Source organism: Ptychodera flava, chromosome 2, assembly GCF_041260155.1.
Source record: "Ptychodera flava strain L36383 chromosome 2, AS_Pfla_20210202, whole genome shotgun sequence".
In the NCBI taxonomy this organism is placed as follows: domain Eukaryota; kingdom Metazoa; phylum Hemichordata; class Enteropneusta; family Ptychoderidae; genus Ptychodera; species Ptychodera flava.
The window spans coordinates 37,573,535-37,587,707 of NC_091929.1; positions in this window are offsets into that span (position 1 = coordinate 37,573,535).

Consider the following 14,173-nt stretch of genomic DNA (forward strand, 5'->3'; position numbering starts at 1 on the left):
TTTTTTCAAGCCCCAAAATTTGCTGTGCAGAGAAAACAATTAGTTTGTGTTTTTAGTTTAGTTTTTTTAATGTGTTTATATGTTATATATTTATATATATATATATATATATATATATATATATATATATATATATATATATATATATATATATATATATATATATATATATATTATATATATATATATATATATATATATATATATATATATATATATATATATATATATATATATATATATATATATATATATATATACACCACACACACAAAATGTATACAATGTGCCCTCCCGGTTATCACCATAATGGCTTTATGGCAACCTCTGAACTTGGGCACAGAGAGTACGGTATATATATATATATAGCTATATATATATATATAATATATATATATATATATATATATATATATATAATATATATATATATATATATATATATATATATATATATATATATATATATATATATATATATATATGTATATATGTATGTATGTGTGTATATATATATAATATAATATATATATATATATATATATATATATATATATATATTATATATATATATATATATATATATATATATATATATATATATATATATATATATAAGTAAATGTGGTTTTTGCAAGTTGCCGACAAGCAAATTCTATAATGTTTAAATGACTTTTTCCAGGAGTCTTCTTCTTTAACTGCGTTATTCAGTAATCATTCCTGTTTATGGAACATTAGGTGTATTTCTTTTCTACTTGAAAATTACGTAGATTTATGAATATTACAGCAAATTTCATCAAGTTCTTAATCTCACGACTTGCCTTCATAGGTTACACATTTCTGATGTTTACTGTTATTGACTGACCTTCCTGTGTCGTTACGTCCTCTGGTGACCTGATCTCCATCTGTGGCTCCCAAAAACCGATTTAAAACAAACGCCCAATATGGCTATTCTTTCACACCTATCCACGTTTTGCAAGCCTGCAGAAATTACTAAATCCCGCAATAAATAATATAGAACTAGTTTAATCCCCTACCATTCTGCTATAATGAAAATATGCCCATTACATTATTTGGAAAGGTACACGTTCGCAAAAAGTACACTTACCGCTGCACAGACTCTTTCAAGCTACCAAACATAATTGTGAATTTTCGTCTCATCTATTCGGAGCACCACTCAGTCTTATGTACTCTTTCACTCCTCTTGCACAAACACGGTACAGCTTCCTACCCAAAATGTCTCCGGGGACGAGTCAGACGATTACGTCATCGATCAGATTATATTGATTCACTGTATATTATCCGTCGGTGATTGGTTTTTCCCCCCTTTCATGTGTCATTCAGGCTGAGTGACGGGAGGATTGTCCTGTCGATGAATGTTCTACGCTCTGTTAAATTGGAGTATGCTCCGAATCATGCTGCGATGGATCTCACTTAGAAACTTGTATTGGCCTAGTTAGGAAAGATTACATCACTCTACTGTTTTCTATGTATTTCAACTTTAAATTTCGTCAGCTCATTAATCAGATTAAACACATTCTTTAAGTAATTTGAATTGTAAACAAGACTGATTCGGCGAAAAGATCTTCCATCATTGATCTGATAGGCAAAACTCCTATAAAAGACCACTATAAATCCTTAACCGGGTTCAGAACGTTTCGGCGGCTCATTACATACCCCATATTATCACACTTCTTTCAATAGTAAGGATATTCTATATTCTCAATGGCCCATTCCGATGGATTTGCCATTCTCTGATACCGACTATTCAACTCACTTGTTTTAAGAGGTCTTTTCAGGTATTCTCATAGAAAACATCCACCAGTCATGCACGGTGGGATTACTTTTTTTCTAATAAATCTGCTGGCAGGGAGCATATTTTTAAGTATCAAGTAGTATGCGATATCTTTCAATCATCTGGATGGATCCCGTCACAGTTTTTCATATAATGCTCTGACCGCAACTCATCTCCCTCCTTTAGACAACTACAAACGTTGTAAAAGACTTCTAAAAGGAAAACACAAATGTCTTCCATTTAAACAATTATTCCGATCTGCACAAAAAATTACTTAATGTCGAATTCCTCCTCAACACAAAGCAAACCATAGCAAAGAGGCACATTCTTTATAATTTTTCAACATGTTTTTGCATTATTCGAACACGACTTCAACTCTGCCTATGGCCTTAGACTACACTTGATTTGTATTGTATGTCAGGGAAACATTTAATTTCTTTCTTATGGCGTTATTTGCTTGTGATACTTTTTGACCAAGCGAACGCGAATACCAGCAATAGACCCCAAAGACGGCCATCGACTGTGACCGAGCTTCACATGCACGGCGAGAGAAGCTTCAATTAATTTGTAATAGCGCCACTTAATCTTTCTGTTCTTGTATACTACTTTTGAGCTACCTTGATGAAGGCTAGACGACCAGTTTTTCGGGAGACTATGCGATGTCATGTTTCTTTCTTTTATACCGTTGGTGTAAAGACACTTTCTAATTTCCCACGTTACTTAGACCAACTGATTTTCTCTTTTATATAAAAATGATAGCCTTACAAAGTGAACCCCATTAAAAGGTGGTGCCACAAGATACAATTATAAGGAATCGATAGTCTAGCATTACTTGTTCTCACTCTAAAAGGCATGCTAAGCTTTGGACACATGTCAAATACCCTTACAGATACAGTTCATACTGATCAAACATTCTACTTAAGGTGATAATCATGGGTCCTAGCCTGGAGGCTACATGCTGACATGAAGTCCTGGACAACACTTTATTATCTTAGTTTCACGTAGTTCATATCTTAATCATTAGTCCTGGTGTCTCAATCATATTGTAAGTGTAAAATTGAACCGAATATCTGGGTCTTCAAGTTATTCCATCTTAAGTTCTAGTGTAACTATGGCAAAGCCGAGAGAGTCATTTCCTGTATTCAAGAATTACCTGCCCATGTCCATTTTCATTTCACCGTTGTTTAGTTAATTATTTGACCAATATTTTGTTCTCGTGCCATTCATAATAGCTCTCTAGCTCATTTTCCGTGCATCAAATATGATATTTAGCACGTTCGCATAAATTTCTTTGTACATAATACAGCAGTATTTAGGCCTGTAAAAATATTCTGGGGAGACCACTTAGATTCTGGAAAAAAACAAAAAAAAAAAAACAAACAAAAAAACCCCAAAAATGTTAAGGTGTACATAATATTCGGATGTATTGTACAAAACGCAGATTCAGTACAAGAGACACATACAGAACATATGTACCAGATTAAATAATCACCTACCACACACGCAAACACACACACACCACACACACAACACAAACACACATACACCCACATATACATATATATATATATATATATATATATATATATATATATATATATATATATATATATATATATTATGTAAATGTGGTTATCATTACGGTTAATTAAGCATAAGGTGTATTTCCTTTCTGCTTGAAAATTACGCGGATTTATGAATATTACAGCAAATTTCATCAAGTTCTTAATCTCACGACTTGCCTTCATAGGTTACACATTTCTGATGTTTACTGTTATTGACTGACCTTCCTGTGTCGTTACGTCCTCTGGTGACGTGATCTCCATCTGTGGCTCCCAAAACCGATTTAAAAAAAACGCCCAATATGGCTATTCTTTCACACCTATCCACGTTTCCGTTAGTTTTTCGTACGGAAAATTCCATTGAAGAGGCAACTTGTTATTATTTTGCGTTTTGCGAGCCTGCAGAAATTACTAAATCCCGCAATAAATAATATAAAACTAGTTTAATCCCCTACCATTCTGCTATAATGAAAATATGCCCATTACATTATTTGGGAAGGTACACGTTTGCACAAGATACATTTACCGCTGCACAGACTCTTTCGGAGCAACCACTCAATCTTATGTACTCCTTTACTCCTCTTGCACAAAAACGGTGCTGTGTAACAGCTTCCTACCCAAAAATGTCTCCGAGGACGAGTCGGACGATTGCGTCATCGATCAGATTATATTGATCCATTGAATATTATCCGTCGGTGATTTGTTTTCCCCGTTCATGTGTCATTCAGGCTGTGTGACGGGAGTCTGCTCCGAATCATGCTGCGATTGATCTCACTTAAAGACTTATATTGGCGAGTTTAGGAAAGTTTACGTGCGAGGCAAATAGGTTTATATATTTATAAGATTTAATGGAACATTTTACACCACTGTGAATAGAGTCGACGTTAAGGCAGAAAACTTTCAGCAGGAGAAGTCGACAAAGATGACTGAAATAAGTTGCCTAGCTTATACTGTATACCAAAACTCCACAAAACACCATACAAAGCTAGGCTTATCGCATCTTTTTCAGAATGTTCAACAACAGAGTGATCGGAGATACTGACTTTTGTTCTTTGTACCGTTAAACGGAGACTTCAATCATACTGTGATGTGGTCTTTTCTCGGAGTGGTATAAATCAAATGTGGATATTAAAATATATCTTAGGAACTCTTGGATAATTTGAAATCAAGTTCTATTATTATTATCATTATTATTATTTTACTTTATTGTCCTAAAAAGGATAATCACCTTACAGCTCAGAGGATAAAAAAACGACCTGACAGACAAAAAAACAAAAAAAAACAAAACACAGACTAAGTCAGAAAACACACGAAAAAAAATACACTTCAGAAATTGAGTCTCTTAATGGCTATGGGACAAAGCTCTTTCTGTACCTTAATTTGTTACACTTCAAGCAGCGAAATCTCCTTCCTGAAGGCAATAATTCAAAAGAGGAATACAAAGGATGGTTTACGTCAGCAGTGATGATCGTGCTTTGCGCAGTATTGCACTATCCGTGAGCACTGAAAGGACGGAGTGGTGTCTACCAATTATCTTAGCAGCAGTTTGCGAGATTTTTTAACAACGTATTGCGAGTTACGGTAGAGAGCAACGAAAAGTAGCAGATATTGCAATAAGTCAAAGTGGTTCAATTAATACTCCGATATAGTAAGAGTAACAGATGTGAATCCACATCAAGGAACGCAGCCTGCTGAGCACGTGCACCTCGGCTGACATTTCTTTAGAAGGGCTGTTGTATGATGACTAAATGAAAGTTTACTGTCGAGAATTACGCCAAGGTACTTGAAAAAGGTCACTTGTTCAACAGGTTCTCCATCAATACAAATCGGGATATTTCAAAATAACATCTATAAAAGGGACAAAGTCGGCCATTTTTCATGAATTTTGTTTGATACAAGATACTACTTATATTGTTTGACATGTTGAAAGATACTGAATGAATGGGTGACCATGCATATATTCGACCCCGGTTTTAGACACGATACATGAAGCCATCGCGAAAATGAATTAATGGTCATGACCATTAATTCATTTTTGCGATGGTTTCATTTAATTTGTCTAAAACCAGGGTCGAATAAATGCAAGGTCACCCATTCATTCAGTATCTTTCAACATGTTAAACAATATAAGTAGTATCAAATTTACATTTAGATATGTAGATGATGTTATTTCAATGAATAATGCCAAATTCAGGGACTATCTCGCTATGATTTATCCTCATGATTGAAGATTAAAGGAACTACAGAAACGGCCTCTTCTACAGCATATCTAGATATTTTCCTTAACTACACATTAGTGGTCACCTTTCTACTAGGCTATATGGCAACAGAGATGCTTTCAACTTTAGTATCGTCAATATCCCACACCTCATAAGTAATATTCCACTCCCACCAGCTTATGGGGTATACATTTCCAGCTTATTCGATATGCTAGAGCATGCAGTTCATATGGTGATTTTGTAGAGAGACATGGCCATCTCTCTTACAAACTATTAATCAAGGTTACACCAGAGTAGACTGTCTCTAAATTCAACGCTCTTTGGTCGGTATCACAGGCTGGTAGATAAATACGATATCTCTCTTCGACATATTTGACTGTTTGCAAACCTTTCGTATTTTCTGCAAATTTCCTTTGAATCAAAAATAGAACAGTACCAAACAATGAAGAGCTTGTGCAACTGAGTCCTGATTGTAGAGATTAGTTCAATGATAACTTTCACAAGGATAGTTCAATCTATTGATTTTAGCACAAGTATTGCACAGTATTTTACTCACCTTCTTGTATAATAAAAGATATTTCGTCAAATGTTGATTTACAAAATTAAACTCATGATCAGTGCCTTGTGACTAAACTTACCCCAAATGTGCAGGTAGAATTGGAGTTTTCGAACGATGCAATATAGGTAACTTAAATAGGACTTTTGGCAATCTTTGTGTAATATTTTCATATAATTTCTTACCCAAAAAAATGAATGAAAATAACATTACATGTAGGTGAACCGGTAAAAGTCTGGACACAGCAAGGCCTTCGCTAGGGGGACTGTTCTATGAACATCGACACGTATGCCGACATACCGGTATTTGTGATGATAGAGGGCGCCTTTTTAGAAAACTTGTGGAGAAAAGATCTGAACATTTATTTCTATGGCATAAAATGTTTATTTTCTTTTTTTGTGGATAAATGCATTGAAAATCAAATAAAATTTTCTGGGGTGTCGTGTTATAAAGGAGACGTATGTAGGAGCCAGTCAAGCATATCATTCGGGATGGAAACCAAATAGAAGGCCATTGCAGTACTGTATCATGTCTGCAGGAGAATGTTAATTTTCAGGGGAAATTTTTTCACAGGGCAGGGGAAAATTGACAGTATTTTTCATCTCACGGTAGGGTAGCTTCATGTCTGCAGGGGAAATGGAATGACAAAATTTTGAGTCGAATTATTTGCAGGGCAGGGGAAATCGGCAGGTTTTTTTCGCCTCAGGGCTGGGGGCTTCAAAAATTGACAGTGGCGAGGGGAAACAGGCTCAAATAAGTGGGGAGTGGGTAAAATGAAGTTTGAGTGCGGGAGGGTAAGTCGAAAAATTTTCAGTGGGAGGGCAAATTATGAACAGCTAATTAATTACACTCATGACTTAAAATTAGTCAGTTCATATTATTTTGTCATGCACAATATATCTTGTCATAGTAAAGACCCCTTTGAAAGTGCATTGTTCGTTGGCTGCACTTGGTTTTGCATAACTGTCCAATGAAACGATTTCCAACCCTGTAGTTGCATACAAAAGTTCCGTCAGCCAAATCTTAATAGCAGAATCCTTCGTTTAAACACGATTTGCTTGCACAGAGACTTGAAGAACCCTATTGTTCAACACAATTGTATACATCAATGATCTCTCCATACATGTCCCATTCCTCCCTCCCTCCCCCTCTTTCTGCAAATATTTTGTTTACTCTCCATCGTAAAGCCTTAGTTCCAGGGTTACTTCTGATGTTTTAGATCGTTTAGCAATTTGTATACCTAAACCAAAACTTCTACTATCCACGAAAACCCTCGATTTACTTAAATGACCCCATGGAAATGTTAAAAACAAATATTCGTACTTGTATCCTTTAAAAAAAAATCCTTCTATTGTAACTGTCGTGATTCTATTCTGTTTAAAAATCTTAATCTAGTTTTGCATTTGCCCTGAATAAAACAATGTTGATGCTAAACAAACTTTATAGTAAAAAAATTTTCAAAAGAAAATCAAGACGTTTTGTACATTTTAGTGTTCATAAAGTTGCATTCGTTGTAGAAAGTTGTACTTATGCTTATCGTAACTGAGCAACATCGTAAATTTTGTTATCAATTTTGAAAGATCTACGACAGGAGATATTTCCTCAAATACAACTTTTCCTTAGAGGTTTGCAAGTTGGCCTTCGGGCAGAGGGTCCAATTCCGTGCCAATTACCCATTGAACAAAATTAAAGTTGAATCTTGTCTAAAAATCAGAATTACAGTGGAATATGTTGACGAGTTTTAGGAATTTGGACAAAAGGTACTGTGATCTTCAGTTCACTCTCAAAAAAAATTTCTCTTGTTTTTAGATTATTCAACACAGAAGGAAATTGTGACAAATATCAAGAAACGAAAGCTTTGTAATTATGGTGAGGAATTGTATGCTTCCAAAATAAAATAAAATAAAATCTCAATGATCTTCACAGGAAAATAAACGGTCATTTTGTGAACGCATTATTAACGACATATTTGTATTATCGTCGCCCTTACTTTACAATATCTATGAAACAATGTTATACTTGAATACTTTACTCGCCTTAACCAGTTCATATTGCTCTTTCCTTCCATATTCCCATCCAGGTATGTATTCCAACTGAGTGTCCTCGTCTGAAGCCATGTCTTGACATATTTCACATTCTCGGTGGTACGCTTGGAAATCGAAGGATTGGCATTTCTCTCCACGCTGCAGACACTTGTCAGCGCAGAGAAATACGTAGACACGTCGTGATGCACCCTGGGATTTGGACAACGGAACCGCCAGTCTTGGATAGGAATTCCGTCCTGTAAAATTTGCCGCTGCCCAGAAAAGTTGGAAGTAGATATGTTAAATCCGCCTTCTTTGAAGTCGTCTGCAATGTCAAGTACAGTAAGCGAAGCCGGTAAAAAGAGAACCAGAATAAACCATTGCACTTTTCCAGAACACAGCGGGCAGTCATCATTTGAGAGAAAAGACTTCGCATTTGTCAAAACAGTGATCAGTAAGTTATCTTTTCCACATCCCCTTGCTTGAATTTGAAAGACAACAGCTTGGAGATATTTAACTGATCAATCACCATACAATAGTATCCCCTCGCTGGTTGATTAATCAATTTTATGATTAATTATTAATTTTCAACCATGCATTACAATAATATTTTGACAGATGGGATCAGTTTTCTAACTAAGCTTAGACATTTCTGACTGAAATGTCAAGGTGACTTTGCGTGTCGATAGTGACGTCATTATTTATGACATTGTCATCCGAGGCAAAAGAATCATCTACAGCACTAGTATAAACAAAGCGCTGACAGTGAGTGAAATAGGAAGGAAAACATTTATAATCTAGAATTTCAGAATCAGAATACCTTCGATTCGTTAGAGAGATGTTTAATTTTCCCGTTATCTAGCCACATTGTGTTTGTAAATATCACAGTTTCACTCATTATGATGGATTCGGTCGATTAAATTCGGACGCTCACGCATATATTTTACGGGTTCATATTTATTCATAAGTATTTATTACCAGTATAACAATCTAAGTTATGCGTTTGTCACCAATGTGTGAAAAACTTTCAGTGGTCATACCAATGTGAACATTTTCTGCATTTCACCTTAAACCATCTTATTGAAAAAAAGGTTGCAACACAATATACTGCTAATGGGGCCTTAAAATTCATCTATCACTATCTACTGACACCTCCGACAATGCTTGTCTATAAAAACGTTGGCAAATCGATACAATTCAAAAATGCTGAGTCACAGAGTAGTTTGCAAACAGTAATGCACACATACCGATGTTTTCCAACTTGTTGCTCTAAACTTTTAGATAGTTCGTCTTAGATTTAACACCTTCGAACTTATATTTTACAGACTCGCTGCAGTGTAAGCTTAGAGCATCATTCCAAGCAGTACGAGTTTAGTTTAAAAAGTTCTGCCCTCTGTGATAAATGTTTTTGCGGAGTGCGCATACTTGCCTAATTCGGTGTTGTGTGTATTGACATACAGTGGCCAAAAACCCAGAACTTTCACTGTCGACTCTTTTCCGGTTTCCTCTACACTTGAAATTAAAACCATCTGTAATCTTTTGTGATTAATCTGATGGCCCAGTCAGGGTTTTCGAAAATTTGCTGAAATACAATAAATGAATGGGTTAATATCATCTCTACGTGTTTCGAATGTGTTCGCACCAGCTTCGGATGCAGAGAATTGCAATATTTTAAAGTCTAAACAGTTTAATAAATACTGACAAGCTTTGACGGAAGAGGAAATAACCAGAAGAATACGACTTCTGCTTTACGCTATGTAAAATATCTCATGCTTAGGGATGTTTCTGACGTCATCAATACCACAGTTGGCGGAAAACGGGCAGGAGAGGGAACCGGTTTCACCACTAAAGTAGGTATTGGAATTATTTCGCTTCGTATTGATGACAATTCATTGTGCTGATATTAAGTAAGGGAACTTGAGGTGGCAAATTACAACGTTAGAACTTATGTCTTCGTGTTCCCCTTTAGAGACCCTTTCACTCGATGATCACTACAAAATTTCTTGATGACAAGCACTGCACATTGAACAAACTATCATAGCAATACATAGATTGTGTGTTTTAAAACCCCATTAGCTGTATCATTTGGTATATACTTACCGAAAAAAATGAATGATTCCCGTCATTAAGCCACATTGAATTAAAAAATGTCACTATTTAAATTTTACATTTGCGGCGGCCATATTTGAGTAGAAAATCAGAAATTATTTAGTGATGAAAATTCTAGTTGTGCATTTGCTACTAAAGATTGAAAAACGATCCGTCGTCACACTTCGGTAAATATTGGAAATATTTTCCACTTAATTTCAAACTATTTCAAAAGATACAGCCAATGCATCTTTAATCAGTATCGCAATTTTCCACACATTTTCAGCATTGGTATTTCGGAAGAACGTATTGTATAATTTTGATTTGATTTTACAAAAACCACAGAAATGAATAGCCAATGCAGCTAAAGGCTGTATGATAATGTAAAGAATTTACATAGCAATCAGTCGACTTGGTAGTACACCCCATTACTTGTAATTTTCTAGGTGACAAAAAAGAGCATTGAAATTCAAGCACAGTATTAATGCAATGTTTGCAATACAACGGCACTATCGTCACATTGACATGACATCTTTTTTTTTCTCGAAATGTTACATATTTATGTAAACTACACACAGGAAACATATGGGCCGTGATTTGATATAACCGGAAGTTTTATGAAGTATGGCATGACTGATATGCTTCACAGACTTAAATCGGTCAATATCGATCGGACATTTAATATTAAAGACGACAGATTCTAGGATTAAACCATAATAGACCTAGGATCTACAGGGTGGGTCTCTCCAGGCTTCAAACAAGAAAAACATGTATTTGCATACTTCAACCATTCTAAAGTTTTTGTCACGGTTGTCCGTTAAAGAACTATACATAGGAAGATTACTTATTGGAAATTTAGAATTCATGATATGTGTATTTGGTTGTCTTAGTAACAGTAACTGATGTTGTTTATTGTGAGATTCTGTGAGAATGTTCTTCAAATTTGACACTAGTCGAACTGATAATGAATATAACTTTGAAAGTTTAGAAAGTTTACACGATGAATAAAATGGATTTCAAGATGGCGTATCTGGAAATGAGAGTGTATCACCAGATGTTGAGAGTGGATATTATTATGATGGAGGAAATGAATCAGACATAACGGATGTGTTTTACAGACTTGAATTGATTGATGTCAGACTGTTATCAATGAAACAAAATACAGCTTACTTATTGATTTGAGAAAGGAAGAAACATAATTGCCTACTTTCACTATCGTGAAAGCGGTGTCATTGGTGTCTGCCAGAGGATTTCCATTGAAAGATGACCTCTTGGAAATTTGGACTTCAAGTTTATTGCAGTCCGTTAGTATGATAGGTCTGGAGCATAGCCTTGACTTTCGGGAAGCAGGCAAACCTAGAAACCTCAGCAAGGTTTGTTAATTTCATGTAAAATGAAATGAAAAACATGCATTGCAATATCTTGTGTCTACGCCAGTCATTAAAATGATCTATATGGCCGGATAACAGTGATGCCGCAGTCACTATAAAAGTGAAATATGATTTGAATAAAATTACAAACTAAGAGTTTCAAAAACATCTTGCAAATTTTTATCAGTTAATATTGAAAGGTAAATGTGTAAGTATTTTTCTCAATTTTATTACAAAATTATTAGTAGGGATATAACACGATGAAATCGTAATTTCTTTCAAAGTAGCAAAGTGACATTTTGAAAATTAGTTTAATCGGAATTTCCAGAACACATGTCAAAATTGTTTGAAAAATAATTTATTTTCCATGCCTGATGAACTTAACATTGTTTGCTAGATCACTCATCAGGATCCCGTCACAACGACAACAACAATGTTGGCAAGAAGTAAAGATGATTCATTGGTAACCATGGTAATATGGAATACCTCAATCAATGGACCAAGACGAGGTTTTAATGATAGTACACGTCGCTGACTCAGCATTTGTCAAGTCTGTATTGGAGGTTTTAACCGTGACCTTGGGAATACTTGGCATTGTTCTTGACATTACAGGCCCTACTGTGGTCACCACTGCAGCAATACCATATGGCGCTTTCGTAAGCATTTTGATTTTCCATTATAATTGTATGTCAGTGAGTGAAATCGTACATTACTATTTTACTCAACTTTGGGACCTGAAGCAAAGTTTTACCACTGTGTTCTCTTTGTACTTTGTCTTAACATTAAGCAAAATTACTGAATACGTCTTTAAAATTCTACATATGAAGCCATATCGAGATAACTATATATGATGAAACAAGGAAAGTTCCAGCATATACAAAATGAATGTAAACAAAGTTGATATTACACAATTACAATCATTGTGTACTTTGTCCAGCGCATCTTTTTCCGAGCAAATTTTGTATACAACAGTGGGTGATTCGGAACAGAAGGTGTTTCATAACAGAAGTTGGTTCAAACTGCCAAGAAATCGTTATCATTTAGAGCTGTCAATTTATAATGTAACGTATATCTTTACCGACTAGCTTATACGACTATTTTAAGTTAAATTGACTTTTCTTCCAGATTGTGGTAAGTGGCGTCATTGGACTCGTTTGTGCAGCGAAAAAGACAATCACACAGTAAGTGAAGTGATACAGTCAGTGCTTTTTTGAGAAAAAAAACTTAAGGGGAGAATTAAATAAATGTTAAACATAATCTTTTTTTCAGTTTACATAGATGAGAAATACATGACTGGTGCAAGCGTGCTTTTGAAACTTTAAAACAGCCTGAAACGCTTGCTAACAGCCAATTTAACCTTGTTTTGTATTCAGATATTAACTTTCGTGATTGTCTCGATAGTACTTGCGTTTCTACTCATGGTGCTACTAGTTCGGACCAGCGGAGCTCTGATTTCCGATTTTTTGGACTCAAGGGACTTCGATACGGTGAGTGTTAAAACCGAAACATTTTTCTTCAAATGAAGACTTCGTTATCTGCACCAACTAAAATGACCTTGGTAAATAATTACACCATAAGGAACAGTCAATATCGGATGAAATATTAGCAGATTACGAATTCTGCATGTATTAGATATTCCTTGGGAGAATTTTAAGAATATCATGTAAATATACCATACCACGTTAGCAGACCGATTTGCCGATCGAGCAACAGATAAGCGATTGTTTGTTGCATGATATTGTATAATTAGTTATTACTAATGATACGTAAATTTCACCTGTAAGAGGCAGTTACCATATTCAATTGGTCAGCCTTATTACAAAGATTCTTATCGTTGTCAATGAGTGATGTTAACATCTGACGTCAGCCCTCGATCCTCGCAAAGTCTGTCCCTACCGCTAGCGGCGCACTTCACCTTGATTATTAAATTGCACCGGCGAAGTGACGAGGTCTCAGCTAGAAAGCGAGGCTATTATGAAAGATATCGTTCTTAAGTTTTTTGTCTTTTAACTACTTTTTAATTATAACTATATAACTATACATCATTGCATAGTTAGTTATCTCAACAGTTTCATGTAATAACCTTGGAGTAATTAACATTGGTAAAGATGCCTTCTTTTGTAGAAATTCAAACTGTAATAACTCTTCTCATTTGCAATCAATTTCAAAACTGTATGATGATATTGTTGAAGCTTTAAAGGATGCTGGTTTGCAAAGCATTCCTTCTAACATTGAGTGTAATAATGGGGCTAAATCAATTCCAGGTTGGAATCAACATGTTAAAGAATATCATGCCATTGCTCGTGATGCTTTCCTGTTGTGGCGGGACTCTGGCAGTCCCAGACAAGGTCCGATTTTTGATCTCATGAGGACATCACGTGCTAAGTTTAAGTATGTTTTTAAGATCTGTAAAAAGAGTGAGTCTCAAATGAGAGCTAACGCCTTAGCGGACAACCTCTGTAACAATAATAACAAGGAGTTTTGGAAGCGTGTTAATAGTAAAAAGAAGTCTCCTCTTTCATCAACCATTGATGGCTGTAATGGGCAACATGACATTGC